This window comes from Notamacropus eugenii, chromosome 1 (genome assembly GCF_028372415.1).
Source record: "Notamacropus eugenii isolate mMacEug1 chromosome 1, mMacEug1.pri_v2, whole genome shotgun sequence".
Taxonomy (NCBI): Eukaryota; Metazoa; Chordata; class Mammalia; order Diprotodontia; family Macropodidae; genus Notamacropus; species Notamacropus eugenii.
In genome coordinates, this window is record NC_092872.1 from 179971407 (window position 1) to 179990561 (window position 19155).

Consider the following 19155-nt stretch of genomic DNA (forward strand, 5'->3'; position numbering starts at 1 on the left):
CAGCCTGATCTCAGCCACTGCCTACCCCTTTTTCAGCGGGTAGCAAGGAGATGGTAGGAAAGGATCTTAGAGAAAGACAGGGAGGTGGAGATAAAGGGATGAGGGAGTCAGATAGGGGATTGGGGGCAAATGAGGGATACACCTAGAGAGGGAGATAAACAGGCGTAACAGAGGAATAGGAAGGAGAAAAGATGGGGAATGGGGGTGTGGGACAAACAGTGGATTAAAGACAGACAGAAGAACGCGGGAGACAGGTAGGTGGGAATGAGAGCACTTGGACGACAACAGAGACAGAGATAGGGTTACTGACCAAGACAGATAGGGAGACAGACAGGGAAATGGGGAGAAAATACGGGGAACAGAGACAGAGCAGGGGATGGATGGATGTAGTGGGGGCGGTGGGAGGAGGGGCAATAAGGACTAAGTGTGGATGGGAGTGGCTACTCTTTGCTATCCTTTGATGGAGGGCTGAGCAGGGACTGATAAGAGATAGAACTGGAGGTGAGAGAGAGATTACATTCTGTTATGAAACTGTTAATACACATGTGTATGTATAACACCTGCTATCTCTGCATCCTAGATGCTGTATACATGTAAATATAAATATGAAATCTGCACAAGCCAACATAGGCCAGTTTTTGTAGATGTGGGAAAGGGGGAGTTCTCTGATAGAAGTGATGATGAAGGGGCTAGTTGAAGGCCTTTGCATCTGCTAATGATCCTGATTATACCTGTCTCCCCTTGTGCATCGTTTCTTGTTTAGCTATCTCTTTGGCAACAGCAATCAGTGCTGCAGATAGCCTGATAGCAGACTAGTGGGATTAGTGGGGTCTCATCTCCTAGACACTGTCTCTCTAGGCTTCTTCTGTGCCCTAAACCTAAGGAGAGACCTGAGTGAGCAGAATCTGGGGGGGGGGGGGGGGGCAGTTAGTTATGTCTAGCAGTGACCACAGTGCCTGGATCCCCAGGGCTTCTCTGGTCCCAGCTAATGAGCTAAACAGAGAAACCTGAGCCCACCAGAATCATAGCACAATGGCTTCCTCTGCCATTTCAAGAAATAGCTTTTCTGATGTTCCCTTCCCCCCATATATATGTAATAGGGGTCATTAGAGGGAGGATATTTTCGTGGGTAGGGGAGGAGAGAGACTTTAGCCCAAGAAAAGAATGTAAATCATGAGATTTGACACTGAGCCAAGGCTTGAGGGTTATAGCAAGTTTAGAATATGACCCCTGTCAAGCCTTTGCCTTGGAAATATAACATAGGGGCCTGCCCTAGTTTCTCCTCCTCAGCTGTGTTGTGGTGCAGGGAGAGTTAGGGGGCCTGGGTAAAGGCTAGATCCTTTCTTGGAACTCCCTGGGTGGGCTCCCAGGGCCAGGGTCTTTGAGTAGAACAGGACCTGATGAGCAAATGTCAGGGTACAGGAGTGTGCTGCTGAAGAAGCATTAGGCAGCCCTAGCTCTTCCTATACTGCTTTTGTGGTTTAACTGCGGGGGAGGGAGGTGTTGAGGACTGGTAAAGGGGTGGGTATGGAATGAATATCTAGACTTTCTGCCCAAGGGGCTGAAGCTCCAGGTGCTGTAGTTCTGCACCAAAACCACTGGGGGTCACCCTCTTCCAACATAAAAGATCCCAGTCCTCAGATCCATGGTCTCATAGATGAAGGGTTTGGGGTGTAAAGGGAAGTGCTTGGTTCTCATCTCCCCATCTCCTCACTTTGCCTCCTTCTTCCCAGTTTTTTGGGGAAACTATATTCCAGACTGCATCAGTGGGGGGACAGAGTTACAAACATCCATGAATGACACAGACTTAATCCTTTGGTGTGTCCCTGCTGCCCTTCCACCCGGTCTACCACCTCAGCCCGGCATTAGAGGCCAGCTGTAACCTGCCCCGACGTAGCCTTCCTTTGCTCTCCTCAACGTGACTCCTCCACACACCTCCACGCACAGAGGCTCCCTAATTCAACCCGTACCTGAATAAGAGTCTGCTCTAATAATAAGTGATTCTATACAGGACATAAAAGTTTGTGAAGCGTTACATATACATCACCCATTTCATCCTAACACCCTTGTGAGGGAATATCAAAGGTATTTCTATTCCCATTTTACAGACGGTGAAAACTGAGACTTGGAGAAATCAAGTCGCAGGCTCAGTCTGGCCACAAGACTGCCAGGTATCGGAGATGAGATTCCAGTCTAGAGATCTCCGGATTTCAGATCCGGAGCTCCTTTTGCTATATCATTTTCCTACAGACTCAAAGAATGGCCAATAGGCTTGTGTTTCAGGAAGGGGAGCTATTATTCCAGGGGCAGTCCATTCTCCTTTGAGATATCTGCGATTGTATCAGCTGTCTTTCCTTATGTGAAGGATCTAAATCTGCCTTCTTGATCACTTTCACCCACTGTTACTAGTTTTGCCTTCTGGAACCAATCAAATAACATGGAACTAGTGTCTCCCCCATCAAGCTCCTAGCCTACTTTTCTCCTGTCTGGACTCAGTTCCGCCTCACTATCCACTCATATCTCAACCACTTGCAATCTAGTTTACTTCCTCATTCTTTTTTTAACATCCTCATTCTACTGAAACTCCTCTCTTCAAGGTCATTAATGATGTCATTGACAGATTCACTGACCTTTTTCCAATTCCCATCTTTTTTTTTACCTCTCTGTGGCATTTGTACATTGTAGATCACCCGTTTTGAGAGTACCCTTTCCTCTCTTGCCTTCTGAAACACTGAATTTCTTCTCTTTCTGTCTCTTTTGGGGCTCCTCATCTCCCTCTTACCCTTTAAATATGGGTGTTTTCTAAGGTTGTCTCTCAGACCATTTCTTTTTCCTCTCTATGCTGTTTCAACCAATTCCATTTCATGGCTTTAATTACAACCTCTATGCAAATAATTGCCAATTTTTTTTCCTACCCTCAACTTCTCCGCACTGATATTTCCTACTCCTGGTTAGATACCTCCACCTAGATAATGATAATAGTAGTAGTAACAGATAACATTTATATAGCACTTACTATATATCAGATACTGTACTAAGTGCTTTACAAATATTATCTCATTTGATCCTCACAACAATCCTGGAAGGTAGGTCCTATTGTTATCCCATTTTACAGATGAGGAAATTGAGGCAGAGGATAAGCAATTTGTCCAGGATCACACAGTTAGTAAATGTCTGAGGTCAGATTTGAACTCAGTTCTATCTGATTCCAGGATCAGCACTCTATCCATGACCACCTAACTGTATCTAGATGTCCTGATGGCACTTGAAACTCAGCATGTTTCAAATTGAACTCATCATTTCCCCCCCGAAAACCCTCCCTTTCCTCCTAGCTTCTTTATTTCTCTTATTGGTGCCATCATCTTCCCAGTCTCCTTAGGCTTGTAACCTTGGAGCCATATTTATTTTCTGTCATCTCCCATACCATACATACAATTAATTGCCAACTCCTCTGCAATATCTATTGCATTTGGCCCCTACCATCCATTTCCACTACAATCCTACAAGATTTCAACTTGGAAGGGATCTTTGAGGTTACTAAGTCTAATTCTTTCTTTTTATAGATGAGGAAAATAGTATATTAGTTATCTATCCTTCCTAGTTTTGTTACACCTGAAAATTAGAAAAACATGTCTTTCTTCATTCAAGTCACTGATGAGAAAGGAGAAGGCTGTGGAAATGGCTTCAAGGAGCACACCTTTAGAAATCTCAATCACCCTGGTTCAGGACCTCCAACCTTTTGACCTTCATAAATATTCTCCTAATTGTCTCTTAACCGATTATCCAATCTTTCTCTACATTGTTGGTTAACTGGTTATCATTGGTGCTGCTGTCTTCGTCATCATCATCATCATCACTGCCTCCATCACCATTCTCATTATTGATCCCAGCTAAAATTTATATAGTGTTTTAAGATCTTCAGAACTCGTATGAATATTATTTTATTGTTATAGAATACATGTCTTTCCTCATGCTGTCCTCCATGCTTAAAATAGATTTCCTCCTCATTTCCATCTGTTGAAATCTCTACCTTCCTTCAAGGCCCAATTTAGAAGCCACCTCCTCTATGAAACCTTCCTGACCTTTCATTCCTTCCTTCCTTCCCAGTTGAAAGTGAGCTCTTCCTCCTCAGAAATCTTGTAGCACGTTATCTACTCTACCTCTATAATATTCTACCTTGTATCCTATTTACTTGTCTACCTATCATAACTGCCCTATTGGACTACAAGCTCCTTGAGGTAGTTACCAAGTTTCTGGGTCCTAGCCAAGGTGGGTTAATCTTATATTCTCAACCCTTCTCCTGCCCACCTGCCAAGGATTCTATCTTCTTCTTTTCTTGGGGCCCCAAATTCAGCCAATCTAACCATCAATCCCACAAATCTTGCCACCTACTCCTTCATTAATCCCTTTTCTCCCCAAATGGATAGTGCTGTTAGAGACTGGAAGCCATGGCCTTCTCCTGAAAGGAGCCAATTTACTCAACTTTGTAATTCTTCTCTCATTTTAATTGGTAAGTGAGTACAAACACATCCAGCCCTCTGTAAATATCTGATCCCAGACTAGGTCCCATGATGTAGGAGAAGGAGGACAATGGATAAACGACTGGATTTGAGGTGAGAAAGACCTGGGTTTAAATCCTTTTTAGCTGTGTGTGTAACCCCAGCCAAGCCACTTAACTTCTCTGTGCTTCAGTTTCCTCATCTAAACCAATGGAGGGTTTAGATTCAAAGACCAACTCTAAGTCTGTGATACAGATGATGCTGCCGCGATCCATTTGTCACTGGGCATGTAGTCCCCCAGCTCTGCTTTCTACTTCTTGGTTTAGAAACAGCAATCACATCAATGCTATTATCACTTCTGGAAAGGACATGACAGTCGACAACCCCTGTAGTTCCTTAGATGGAAACTCCTTTCCCTGTCTACTGCCTCTGTGTGTGTGTGCGTGCGTGTGTGTGTGTGTGTGATTTCCCCCACTGCAATGTAAACTCCTTTAAGGTGAGGTGCTATCTCACGTTTGCATTTGTACCCCCAGTGCTCTCTGGGCCACACTCTGAACCTTCTCCACTACACCTCCCCAGGATACCTCCCCCAGCCCGTTCAGGGCTCTTTGATGTCCATCTGCAATGTAAGCTGGAATGTAAGCTTTTGGAGAGCAGGGACTGTTCTTTCTACCTGTATTTTATTCTCCATGCTTATCACAGTGCTTGCCACATGGCAAGCACATAGCAAGTACTTAATAAATTCTTATTGACTGACCCAAGATTGATTAAGTAGGCACTTAATAAATGCTTCTTTCACTCATTCAGTGCTTCAAATAGCACTCAGCACAGACTGGCCACATAGTAGGAATCATTAAAAAAACAACAGCAAGCCACATAGACAAATAGATTGAAGTTGTGAGGGGATGATTGTTATTTTTACTCCTTGCAAAGTATTTTTGATTATATGAAATACAGACACAACTCCTTGAAAGATGTAACAACTGAGACTTTGTTTAATAAGCCTCTGGTTATTAAAATAAGGTGAGACATGGAAAAACCAAGGGGACAGACATAGGCTCACCAAAGGTATGTCCCACTGGCATGGAGGATGTCCAAATTAAAGAAGAATTTCTTGTACATGGTAAGGTTCTCTAGTTGCTCCTGTGAGTAGATGGCATTGTATTGAGTGCATCAAAACACAGTAGAGACTTTTAAGTGAGATCCAGAATAACTCAAATGAGGTTTGCCAAACTATCCACACAAAGAAAACAAAGTGGAGAAAGAATATCTATGATTCCTGCTATGAGAGATCTTGGATAGATGTTGTTACCATGAGCTGTTTCTAGAAATGAACAGAAGAATGGGACCATAGCAATTCTTTGTACCAAGGTTGTTCTAGCGGTATTATATGACTGCAAATCAAGGTATTCTTCCTTTCCCGAGGAAGAGGGGTAGAGGTTTGACCAAAAGGCAACAAAAAGAGTCACATAGTAGGTGTGAGCAGTCAGTCACACATTACAAGTGAAGGATTGTGAGGGAGAAGCAACATTAAAGACATCACCAAAGAAATATAAGGAATATAAGATTGTTGGGAAAAAAAGTAAGAGATAACCAATGAAGAGTATCTCACTCTACTGGAATGCATGTTTTGAAGTCAGGGCCTAGATTTGTTTCCCAGCTCTCTTTGCAAACATAGATTTGCTTCCCAAAACTGTTGACATCTGTGTGACCTTGGGCATGTCACTTCAAGGTCTATTTCAGTTCTAAATCTATGATTCTATGAAATAGAGGGAATCATTTCCCCCTCTCCCATGGAGGTTTAATAGGACATCATGGACAAGAGTTGCATAGGATTGGGAGGCACTGATAGGTTATGTTATGCCCTGTTGAATGTATGAATGACTGAATAAATGAAATATAAATAATTTATTGAGCCCCAACTATTAAGCATCCCAAATGAGATACAAGTACAAAAGTTTGATAGTTACTGCCCTCCAGAATACATTTAAATAGAGAAGACAACATATATAGGGGAGGGTGGCCACGGAAGGGAGTTGTAGTCTAGGGAGACATAAGAATGGTAAGGAGAGCCATAGGGCATTCTACTGTCACACCCTTTCCAGCAGCAATGCTAGTATTCATTTGATTTCTATTCTTTTAGCAAGAGCAAGAGATGGAAAGAGAAAGGATCTAAATGCAGCAGCCTACAGCAAGGTATTTAGCTTGGTGTTGGTTTCTTGGTGGATGGTTGGATGGGATGTGAAACTTGATCTAGGGCCAGCTAGATACATTAGGTTAGGGGAATTACGATTCCTTCACCCACTGATAAAGACCAGGTCAGCTATAGGGATAACTCACATCAATGAGATATAAGATTCATTAGAGTACTAAGGTATAAACCTTAGTGAGAAGATTTGGGACAAGCCATCCACTTGGGTCTGGGGGTACCCAAATGAGTTATCAAAGAGAACTCAGGGTAGTGAACAAAGCTGATAACATTAGGTTAGATCACAGGTTCCCAAAGAGGGCAATACTGTTCCCTTAGGGAATGCTGGACCAATCCAGGGGGCATTAAATAAAGATAAGGGGGCTATGGAAGCCTAAGGAAAGAAGAGAAAAAAATTTTGCAAAAGCATTTGTACACATTTCATCTGTTATGTAACAGAGTTAAAGTCAGAGTGATTACATTATTTTCCAAGTAAACACACAAAATACTAGTCCGCCAAAAGGTCTTAACAAGCAGATGTTGGCAGGTGAGCATGTCACACATTGTCTGAAAGCTCAGCATGCTTGGGCAGGAATGTGTGTGTGCAATGACTTGTTTATAATACAATACTACATAGTTACATGACACAATATTGCATCATCAAAATTTCAATGCGGGAAAAACCCTCACAAATTTACAATAGATTATTAAATTTAAGATGTCATTTAAAAATATGTATTTTATACTTTTTTGAAATGATGCAAATTAAAAAAAAATAAAAGGTTAAAGAAAATAGATTTCCAGGGGGGCACTGAGTAATTTTTTTTAAAGGAGGAGGTAGGCCAAATGAGTTTGAGAACCCCTGGGTTAGATCATCAGGTGAGTTCAGGACCTGTCAATTATATTTATGCCTTCAAATGATCCAAGATCAGGAGACATACCTCAGAGAAGGAAGTCATAATTTTGTAGGTGGTCTAATAGGGAGAAAAAGATTTTAAAAATGACTTTTAAAAAATGTAACAGACATTTATTAAATGGTTACTATGCACAAGGTTCCAAGGATACAAAGATTAAAAACAATGAGATAAAGATAGGTAAAAGAGGGATAAAACTAGCCTTATTTTCTGATGATATGATGGTTTATAGCAGCATTTTACTTAGAAAACCTAGAGGAAGCATAAAGATACTGAGACGTTGGCATCAGCAAAGTTGTAGGCTACAAAATAAACCCTCAAAATCCAACAAGATATTTAACAACAACAATATTCAAGAGATAAGAATAAAAAAGGAAATCTCATTCCAAACAAATGCTAAATGCACAAAATTCTTGAGGATCAACCTAACAAAGGATACAAAATGCTTGTGTAGGTTCAATTACAAAGTGATCCTTAAAAAACAACAACACTTTAAATAGCTGAAGGAATATTCAAGGTTCCTGGTTGGACTGTGCCAATATAATAAGAAGGATAATTCCACCAAAGTTAATTTATAATTTTAATGCTATGATAGTCAAATTATGAAATGAATACAACGCAGAATTTGATAAAATAATAAAAGAATTCATTTAGAAAAACAAAAAATCTAGAATGTCAAGGAAAATAGTGAGAAAAGGTAGCGATGAAAGGGGAAGAGAACTTCTAGACCTTAAACTATGTTATAAAAGTAGTCATCAAATCCTCTGGTATTGGCTAAAAAATAAAGTTGGATCAGTGGAACAGACTAGGTAAGAGAACCAGAAACCAGGTTCAATGAATTGTAAACTGTAAAATGTAAATTACTTAGGAAAGAACCCCCTCAGAGTTCTTGGAAAACTGCAAGGTGGTGTGGCAGAAATCAGGCTTAGAACAATACTTTATACCATATTCTACAATATATTCTAAATAGAAATGTGACCTTAGTATTAAAGGTCATATTATTTTTAAAATGAGAAGCAAATCTCACAGCTAGGGATAGAAGATTATTCTTACTGAAACAATGGAGAGAAGCAATTAAATACAGAAGATAACAAAGATAACTTTGATTACATGAAACTAAAAAGCTTCTGTACAAACAAAACTAATGCAACTCGGGTAAGAAAGGAAGCAGTTAGATGGGAAGAAAAAAACCTTTGTATCAAATTTCTATGAGAAGTGTTTGTTATCTAAAATAGATAAACAATGGGTGAGATTAGGAGATTGTGAAGACTTTTCATAATAAAAATATGGGGAATATTGGATAAATAATCTCTCTCCCTGGATACCTGAGTTTCAGGTATCCAGGGCGTATGGATGGTCAGTTGGTTCCATCCCACCTCTCCTCCCCCAGCTTTCTTTGTGAAAGTGCTGTGGGCTGTAGTCGAAACTTGGGAGTTATTCAAATCTCCCCTTTGTTTGTTGTACTGTTACCATATCAATGCTACCAGCTCCTGCTTCTCCCCCTCCCCTCCTTTCTAAAGCCAGGTCGGCTGTTGTTAGATATTAGATGAGGTAATTGTGTTGGGATAGGTGAAGATTTCCAGGGGTTTGTCTAGTTTTTCGTGCTTAGATTGTGAGCCCTCCTCCCAGCCAATGGAGAGGTGGGATAGTGGGGAGGTAGGATTCTCTGCATTAGGGTATACAAATTGTGCTTTAATTTCTTTAAGTGGCCTCCTTCCATCAGGTTTCCCCAACCTGGTGGAAGGACATCCCTTTCTCGAGAATTGTAATAAATCCTTTTCTTTCTGTTCTTATTGAGAAGCCTCTTCATTTATTTAAGATTTTGAGTAAGGGTCTTTTTATCCCACACAAGAATTATCACACATTTCCAAGATTTGAACCAGCAGTTCTCTAAAGATTTGTAAATTATTAACCACCACATGAATGAATGCTCCAAATCACGAATGATAAGCAAAGTGAAAATCAAAACAACCCTGAGATTTCACCTAATGCCCTGTAAATTGACAAAGATCACAAAATATAAGAATAGGCAAGGCTTGTGAGAAGTTAAACACATTTGTGTATTGTTGGTAGAGAAGTTGTGAATCCAGTACAACTATTTTGGAAAAGAATTTGGAATTATGCAAATAAAGGAATTGAAATGTCCATAATCTTTAACTTAGAGATTCCATTATTAGCCTTACAGCTCAAGGAGATCATTGATAAGAAGGAAGTCCTCGTATACACCAAAATATTTATAGCAGTATTTTTGTGATAGCAAAAAAATTGTGAGCTCAGCTCATTTCTCTGTATTATTTTGATATTTCTCTGACTGCCTTCTTTACCATGTCCCAGGAAGCTCATTAGTGGGATAAACTCATCATCCTGCAAGATGTTATCAGCCTTAGTACTCTACCTTATTACTCCCCTCTGCCTCCCTGGAGAGTGTGGCCATAAATTCCAAACCTCCATTGGTGTGGAGAGTTAAGCTCAGATATTTTCTCTTTCCTCACCTTTCTCCACTTTGAGACTGTTTTGACTTAACTTTTCCTCAGTTTCTCTCCCCCACCTCCATTGCATACCTTGTACTTACCCCACCCCTGCTTTTTTTTTTTCAGTTTCCTTTTATGTGTCTTCCCCCATTAGACGGTAAGGTCCTGGAGGGCAGGGATAGTCTTTCATTTATTTATTTATTTGTTTGTTTGTTGTTTATACCTTCACTCTTTTATTTTTTATTTTTGCGTCACCAGCATTTAGTAGAGTGTCTGGAACATAGGAACTTAATAAAAGTTTATTTGCTATTGACCATCAGCTGGGGAATGGCTAAACAATGCCACATCAATATCATGGCAAATTCCTGCACAATAAGAAATGACAAGTGTGGTGAATATTGAGTCAGGGAAAAACTTACACAAACTAATGTGGAGTGAAGTAATGAAGTCAAGAAGATGATACACACAATGATTACACTGATGTAAATGGAAAGAACCACCAAAAAAAATCAGTGTTGTAAAATTATAAAGAATAAGCATGGCCTGAAAGAAGAGCTATGAGGAGGTCTACAAGTGTTGTACATCACACACCAGTCCATACTTTTTGAAGTATTGATCCGTTATGATCGTTTTTTACTCTTTTTCTTTTGTCTTGAAAAATACTCTTTGTTATATGGAATGGCTCTCTGAGATGGGGATGGTGAGGGATGCTTTGGGAAATGATGCAATGTGAAAAAATCCCAAAAGAAATCAATAAAAATGTATTTTTAATAAAACAATAGCATGATCCTTGACACCGTGAAACTTCCAGTCTTCTGTAACTCAGTGTTAGAGGGAGCCGAGGTGACAATAATAATAATTATGATAATGGTCTAATATTGATATAGCACTTTAAGTTTTTATACCATTTTCCTTACAACTCACTAAGGAAGCCAATAGAATAATCCTCTTTTTCAGATGAGGAAACTGAATCTCAGAGGGACTTGTTAGTAGTCACAAAATTAATAATTGTTGGAGTCAGAATTTGACATAAGATTTCTTGACTCTAAGTCCAGAAAGTCTTGGGATAAACATCATATAAAAATAATAAGCATAATAAAACAAAACAAAAACAAGATAAAAATAAAAATTTAAAAATATAAAAATAATAACACTGTTGAGGTCACTTGACCCTACCCCTCCTACCTGTAGACTAGGCATAAAAGTATGCTCTTATAAGCAGGTGAAGGAGCTAAACTTCCCCAACAGATGGAAACAGATGGAACAACTATCTGGTGAATGTATATAATTTAAAAAAAATACAGCAGAATGGAGAAAAATAGATTAGAGCCAAATCAGGATTTCATGGAGCTACAGACAACTCCAGGAGGGCACAGGAGATGATCCCCCTAAATTCTGGTGGCTTTCAGTCACCAACAAGATCAAATATAAAATCCTTCATTTGACTTTTGAAGTCCTTTACATCCTGGCATCTCCCTCCCTCCCTACTTTTCTTATACCTTTTTTCTTTCTATATTTTCTATGAGCCAATGACACTGGCCTCCTTATGTTTCTCAAACAAAACACTCCACTGCCCAATTCCAAGCATTTTCCCTGGATGTCCCCCATGCCTGTAATGCTCTCCCTCCTCATCTTGACCTACTTTCCTTCAAGTCCCAGCAAAACTCTTATCTTCTAAAAGAATTCTTTCTTCATACCCCTTAGTGTTAGTGCCTTTCCTGTATTAATTACCTCCAATTTATCCCATGTATATATCTTGTTTGCATGCAGTTGCTTGCATGCTGTTTACTCCAATAGATTGTGCTCCTTGAGGGCAGGGACTGGTTGTTCTTTTACCCCTTTTGTGCCTCCCCAGAGCTCAGCACAGTGCCTTAGCACACAGCAAGTGTTTAAGAAATATTTGTTGATGTGAACAGCAGTTCTTCTCAACAATATAATGATCCAAGACATTTCCCAAGGACATAGGACGGAAAAGGCTATCTACCTCCAGAGAAGGAACTGAGAGTCTGAATGCAGATCAAAACATACTTTAAAAAACCCAGAACTTTCTGTATGTTTCTTGGGTTTGTTGTGGGGTTTATTTATTTATTTTTTGATCTATGTTTTCTTTCATAACAGGGCTAATATGGAAATATGTTTTGCATGACTACTCATATGCAGTCTATATTAAATTGCCTTGCCTTCTCAGGGAGGGGGAAAAGGGAAGGAGGGAGAGAATTTGGATCTCAAATTTTAAAAACTAATGTTAAAAATTGTTTTTGCATGTAATTGAGAAAAAATATTTTAAAAAATGCTTCTTGACTTGACAACTTGGCAGATCTGAGCAGAACAGCCTGAAACCTAGGGGAAGAATCTTTTTTTAAAAGTAAAGGATGTGCCTTCTTTGCCCAAGGGCAGGACTCACAGGGGCCAGGGTGGCTGCAGAGCAGCCTAGAGTTAGAGCAGATAACCTGGGGTCTACACCCATAGGACTGGCAATATAGTTCTGGCTTGGCAGAGTATCCTGCCACACCTGGTGGTGGTGCCAGCCCCAAGTTACCTTGGGATCAGAAATGTGAGCTTGGTCTAATATCCAACCCAGGGGATGGTGAGGAAGAATAAGGTCAGAGGAAAGAACTGGACATGAACTTGTTCCACCCCCACCTAAATCTGCCTCAGCCAAGCCCATCTGAGGTCATTCATTCATTAGTCTGGTGCCTCACATCTGCAGGGCACAGTGCTAGACATTGGCTATGTCAAGTTACATAAGGTAAAGTCCTTGATCTCAAGGAGCTCAGAAATCTAACAGGGGCAAAAGTCATGTACATCAATAACCATGAAACAAAGGACCACGAAGTGATAGTAATAACGTCAACCAATATTTATGTCAGGCTTTGAGGTTTGCCAAGTATATCACATGTGGTATCTCATTTGAGTCTCATTACCTTCTGTGAGGTAGGTGAGATAGATACTGTGCTGCTAGGTGGTACACTGCCTGACTTGGAGTCAGGAAGACTGGAGTTCAAATCCTGCCTCAGACCTTTGCTAGCTCTGTGATCCTGGGCTAGATCTCTCTTGACCTCAGTTTCCTCGTCTGAAGAATGGAGGTAATAATGGCATCTACCTCTCAGGACTATTATGAGGATCAAATGAGATAACGCATGTAAAGGTCATCGCAAGCCTTAAAGCGCTATGCAAAGGCTGTCATTATTATTTTACAAGTTTAAGAGGTTAAGTGACTTGCCTAAAGTCACATGGCTGTTAAGAAAGGTAGCTCAAGCAAAATGTAATGTTCCATTTGAGGAGGAAGGGATCCTTTTTCTCTTGAGGAGGAACAAACTTCATGGAGGTGACAGTGAGAGAGAAGAAAAGGTCTACCACAGGTGGAGGAGCGTCGGGGAGGATTTCAAGAATGGGGATGCTGTAAGAAAACCAAAGGTATGAACAGGGAGAGCAGCTGGATCAGAAGGCAGGACCCTGCTCATCTGACTAAAGCAAGCCCAGAGCACAGATGAAGATGAGCAGTATGAGCCAAAGTCAGTGACAGCCAAATGATAACCTCGAATGTTCTCGGGGCTTTAACCTTTATTTTGTAGACAACAGTCACTGAAGGTTTTCAGGTGGAGGTAGTCAGAGAGATACCTTAGGAAGATACCTACTGATCTATGAGAGATGGATCAGAGAGGGGAAATACTTGGGGTGGGAATAACCATTTGCTTCTTACCTAGAGAGACAATGCAGTTTAGGTGAAAAAGATGCAGGTCTGAATAAGGCTGACAGGCTTGTGGGTGGACAGGAGGAGTCAGATGGAAAATCCAGTGAAGAAGATTGGGCAACTGATGGGATATTGGGGGTCAAGGAGAAGGGAGAGTGCAAGACAATTCCAAGGATATATGAGGTGATGAAAAAATCAAGTACAACCCAGAGAAATAGTAAAGTGAGGTGCAGGTGATGGGAAGGTAAGAGGAGATATTTGTTTGGGGGGGGGGGCGTCTGTATCTACTTCATTGTATATACTCTATCATCAGTAATTTTGCCAGCCTAACATTTCTGTGTTTACTTTTTAATAATTCCCTAGGAAAGATTTCTTTGGGGAAATTTCAAACTTTGTAGTTACAGCTTGGACAGGATACCTGATGGATATCAAGGGCAAGAAATGTAGAAAGTCCTGAGAGTTGGTGAGCTGAGCGTGGATAGAGAGAATAGTCATGGAAAAGCTGGAGAAAGAATGAAGGGAAAGTTGAATTCTCTCTCTTCTATACTAGGAGCCAGTGTGACCTAATGAAAAGAGCACTGGCCCCCAAATCAGATCTCACTGTAAACCCTGTTTCTGGTGCTTACTCCAAGTGTGACCTTAGGTAAGTCACTTGACTTCCCTGGGTATCTCTTTCCTTACCTGGAGGAAAATGAAGAGGATGGACTAGATAGGGGACTAGATTAGAGAGCCTCTGATATCCCTCCCAGCTTTAGATCTATGGTCACATGCCTATGATTTGTATATACAGCCAATTCTTTCTCTTTTGGGTAGGAGGGAAAAGTCTGTGTCTTGGACCCTTTTCTTATGTCTTTATATTTTCCCCTGGTGGTTTTATCCACTCCTACAGTCTCAATGATAATTATAAATATAGGGCTCTCAAATCTATGTCTCCACCCCCAATCTCTCACTGATCTCCAGAGCTGCTCCTCCAAATACTTTGAGGATATCTTTTCCTTCATGTCCTGCTGACACTTCAGACTCCAAGGATCTCAAACTAAATTTATTTCTCCATCCTACCTCTGTCCCTCTTTCATTTGATTTCACTATTCCTGGCAGTTATGGTGTAGTGAAAAGTAGCCATAAGACCTGGGTTCAAATTCTTATACTGCTATTTACTACCTATGACCCTGGGCAAATCATGTCTTTGGAGTTCAGTTTCCTTTTCTATAAAATGGGAACCTTAAATTAGATGACCTATGATGTTCCTTCTGCCTCTAAATTTATGACTTACAGGTAAATCCAAACTGACATCTGGAAATCATCTTTGACTGTTCCATTTTCCTCATTATCATCTCTATGCTGATAATTCCCAGATCTATTTTTCCAGCTCTAATCCCTATCTTAATCTCCAAACTCTCATCTGCAACTGGCAGTAGGCGGTACAGCAACTAGAGCACTGGGCCTGTAGTAAGGAATGTCTGAGTTCAAATCATATACTTATTAGCTGTATAACCCTTGGATAAGTTACTTAACTCTTGTCCTTCCTCAACTTTAAAATGAGAATAATAATAGCACCTATCTTCCAAGGAGGCAGCTAGGTGACACAGTGGATAGAGCGCTGAGCCTGGAATAAGGAAAACTCATCTTCCTGAGTTCAAATCTGGCCTCAGACACTTCCTAGCTATGTGGGCAAGTTACTTAACCCCTGTTTGCCTCAGTTACTCATCTGTAAAATGAGCTGGAGAAGGAAACAGCAAACTAGTCCAGTATTTTTGCCAAGAAAGTTCCAAATGGGGTCATTAAGATTCAGACACGACGGAAAATGACTGAAGTGCAACACTTCACAAGGATGCTCTAAGGATCAGCTGGGTTAATAACTACAAAGTGTTTAAGACAGTGTCTCTCTTGCAGAAGTCATTTAACAAATGCTTGTTTCCTTCATTCTAACTAGACATCTCAAACTGGATATCCCACAGATCGCTTGAATACATGTCCCAAACTGAGCTCACAATTTTCTCTCAAACCCTCTCCCACTTCTGGACTTCCCTAGTACCAGTGAAAGCACCATCATTCTCTTGGTCACTCAGACTGGCAACCTGCGTGTCATCACTTTATTTCACCCTTTCCTATCCAATCTGTTGCCAAGTCCTGTTGATTTTACTTCATAATATCTGTTGAATATGCCTTTTTCTTTCCTCTGATGCTGCCCCCACCCTGGTACAAGTCCTCATCACCTCCTGTCTGAACTATTTCATTAGCTTGCTGATTGGTCTCCCTGCCTCTGTTTCTCTATGCCCTCCACTCTAGCCTCTATTCAACTGTCAAATGAAGCTTCCCAAAGAGCAGATGTGACTATGCCACTTCCCTTCTCAACAAATTTCATTGGCTCCCTATCATGTCCAGTATCACATATAAAATCCTCTGTTGGCATTCTAAGTCCTTCACAACCTGGCTCCATCCTGCCTTTCTTCTTATATCTTGCTCCTTTCTACATATTCTGACACTGGCTTCATTGCTATTTCTTGTACAAGATACTCCGGCTCCAAAATCTGAGAATTTTCACTCTAGAATACTCTCCCTTCTCATCTCTGCCGCTTTGATTCCCTGGCTTCTTTCAAATCCCAGCTAAAATCCCTTCTACAAAAAGTCTTTCCTGATGACCCTAAATGCCAGTGCCTTCCTTTTATTAATTATCTCCAATTTCTTCGGTCTATATCTTGTTTGGACATAGTTGCTTGCACATCTCCCCCATTAGACTGTGAGATCCTTGACAGCGGGGACTGTCTTTTGCTTTTCTTTGTATCTCCTGTACTTAATACAGTACCTGGCACACAATAGGCACTTAATAAAAGCTAGTTTACTGCCTGACTATATCTAATCATATTCCCCTTTTCTCATCACCTATGTTCAATCAATCCATTTCTAGTTCTGTATCTTTAGTCTCCTCTACCTTCTTTTCAGATTCTTACCCCTTTCTAATATATCCTATGCAGCTGCTGGAATATTAACTTTAAAATTCAGCTCCAATAATCCTACCTACCTGCTTAAAGACCTTCAATTACTCTATAGTCTATAGAACAAAGTATAAACTCCTCAGATAAGAATTCAAAACCCTTTACAATCTGGCTCCAATTCATCTTTCTAGCTTTATCTCCTACTATTTCCTACTACGTATCACAGACAAATTGGATTGCATACGTTTCCTCAAATGTACCTCAAGCTTCTCATTGCCCTTGCTCAAGATATATTCCCTAGCCTGAAATGGCTCTGTTTGTTGAAATCCTACCTGCTTTCGTTACACAGCTCAAATTCCCTCTCCTTCAGGAAGTTCCTCTCATCCCCTCAGCAAGCAGCGACCTCTCCTTCTGAACCTCCAGAACACATTGTCCCTCTCTTCTGGTTCCTAAATCATGGATGCACAGGTCTTAACTCCCTTACTAGACTATAAGCACCTTGGGAGAAAGGACAGTTATTATTATCCTTTTCAGCAACCATCAGAGAGACTTATTTAGAGTACATCTTCAGGGCCCCTTACTGTTCCAGGGACCCTTAGGCTATTCTCCCTCTATCACCCACAACTCCTTTCCTAAATATCCCATGATTCATCATTAAACTCTACTTAATGGAAGATAATAATCAACCCATAATGGTAGGTATCAGTGATAGAAGGATGAGGTAAAAATTTTTATTGGGGGGGGGAGTAGAGAGGTACCCTCTACTTTCCTTTCTCCTGAAATCTCGAGTATCATAGCGTAATGGAAAGAATAATGACTTAGACTCAGAAGGTCCAAATTCAACTCCTGGCCCTTATATTTCCCAACTCTATGAGTCTGGAACTTCTGGCATGTCACTAACCTCTCTGAGCCTCACTTTTAAAAGTTGGTAACATTACATACCTCATAGGCTTGTTGTGAAGAAAGTATTTTGTAAACCTTAAATCACTTAGATACATGACATATTATTACTCCCATGTACTCCATCTCCTACTCTGGGCTCCAGCTGGGTTTTTGTCATTAATCTAATCCCACACACCTCAAAGTTGGGAACTTAGAAGTCACTTTTGCTAAGTGGGGCAAGTTGGAGGAACACCTCCATCACTTAGATGAGATATTGGTTGTTGCTAGGTCCTGGAGGTGGGAGGTGATCAGCGAGTAGGGAGGGCCAGTTTCAGCTGCCAGAAGAACTTTCCCAGTTAGCTGTAGCTCCTTGCCTTCCCTTGGAGTCTGGCTGTAGGAGCCTGAACAAGGCCCTGGAATCTTTGCAAAAGGCTCTATGCCTTCCCTCTTTCCACCCACCCCTCCCAATTCTGGTCCCTCCCTCCTAGGACAGGGTAAGGCCACTTCAAATCCCAGTTGCTAGACTAGGTTATTAATGACCTTCCGAGATTGGTGGGGCTATTTTGGGAAGTCACGGCCCTGGTGATTGAGAGTTAGCCAAGCAGGGCTTCTGCCATCCATCATCAGCTGACAGGTCCCAGTAAGGGGTGGAGAATGAGCCACCAAGAGATCTCTAAGCACTCCTTCAACTCCCTGTTGGAGCACTAGGCAGCAGAAGCCCCAGGTAAAGGCAAGAACAGCTCTTAGAGGGTCTCCAGGATAGGAGAACTTTGACCCCAGGTAACCTCCTGCTCTGATATAGCCTGGAAACTATAAACCCCAGCATTTTAGGGGCTGGACTGCCCTAGTCTTTACAAGAGAGGCGTAACAAGACATTTCAGAATTTGTATTTCCAAATAATGGATTAGGACAAATGGAAACTCTTCAGTCTCCCAACTCTACATATGTCATTCACAACCCTGCATAAACCCAGTGGTACAAAACTTAACAAAACGTCCCATAATTGTGATAACCCAACACAATCCCAGAGCCACACAATGGAGGACAGTACAACCCACACAGCCTCATGAATGCTATATAATTCCAGACTTACACAACTTTAACTTTGGTGCTACACAATGCCACAAAACTCCAGAGCTATACAGCCCTCACGTCAATGACACAGAAAACATCCCCTTCCCCAACCCTAACAAATCTGACACACATATTGAAAGAATGCTATACAACTTCCCACATACTGCAGTACAATGCCTGTACTAAGCAATCCAATCCGACCCATACAATCCTATATAAATTCAGAGTTACACAGCTCCGGCAAACTCCCAAGGCCACACAAACCTATAAAATTCACCAACCCTGAGGCTGTCTTCCCATCCCAGATGATGTGTTTCCAGCCCCACCTCTTGTACCCTCCCAGTCAGATATTCACCAGTTGAGACTCTAAGCCCTAGATGCTGGATGCCCTGAGTCCTGGCACCTTTGCCAGGGGTCCTACGGTCCCAACCCCCCACCTTTACTCCTTAATTCTGGTCTTTCAAATCCAGCAGTGGCCTCTCCCTTCCTCCCTCGAA

The 19155-nt window shown here is 41.1% G+C and overlaps 1 protein-coding gene across 3 annotated transcripts in view; it reads right to left on the minus strand.

Annotated features, from left to right (window-relative positions):
- Positions 1–19155, minus strand: part of KCNIP2 (potassium voltage-gated channel interacting protein 2) — a 35231-nt gene that overhangs the window by 10207 nt on the left and 5869 nt on the right. The gene's annotated exons all lie outside the window — the stretch shown is intronic.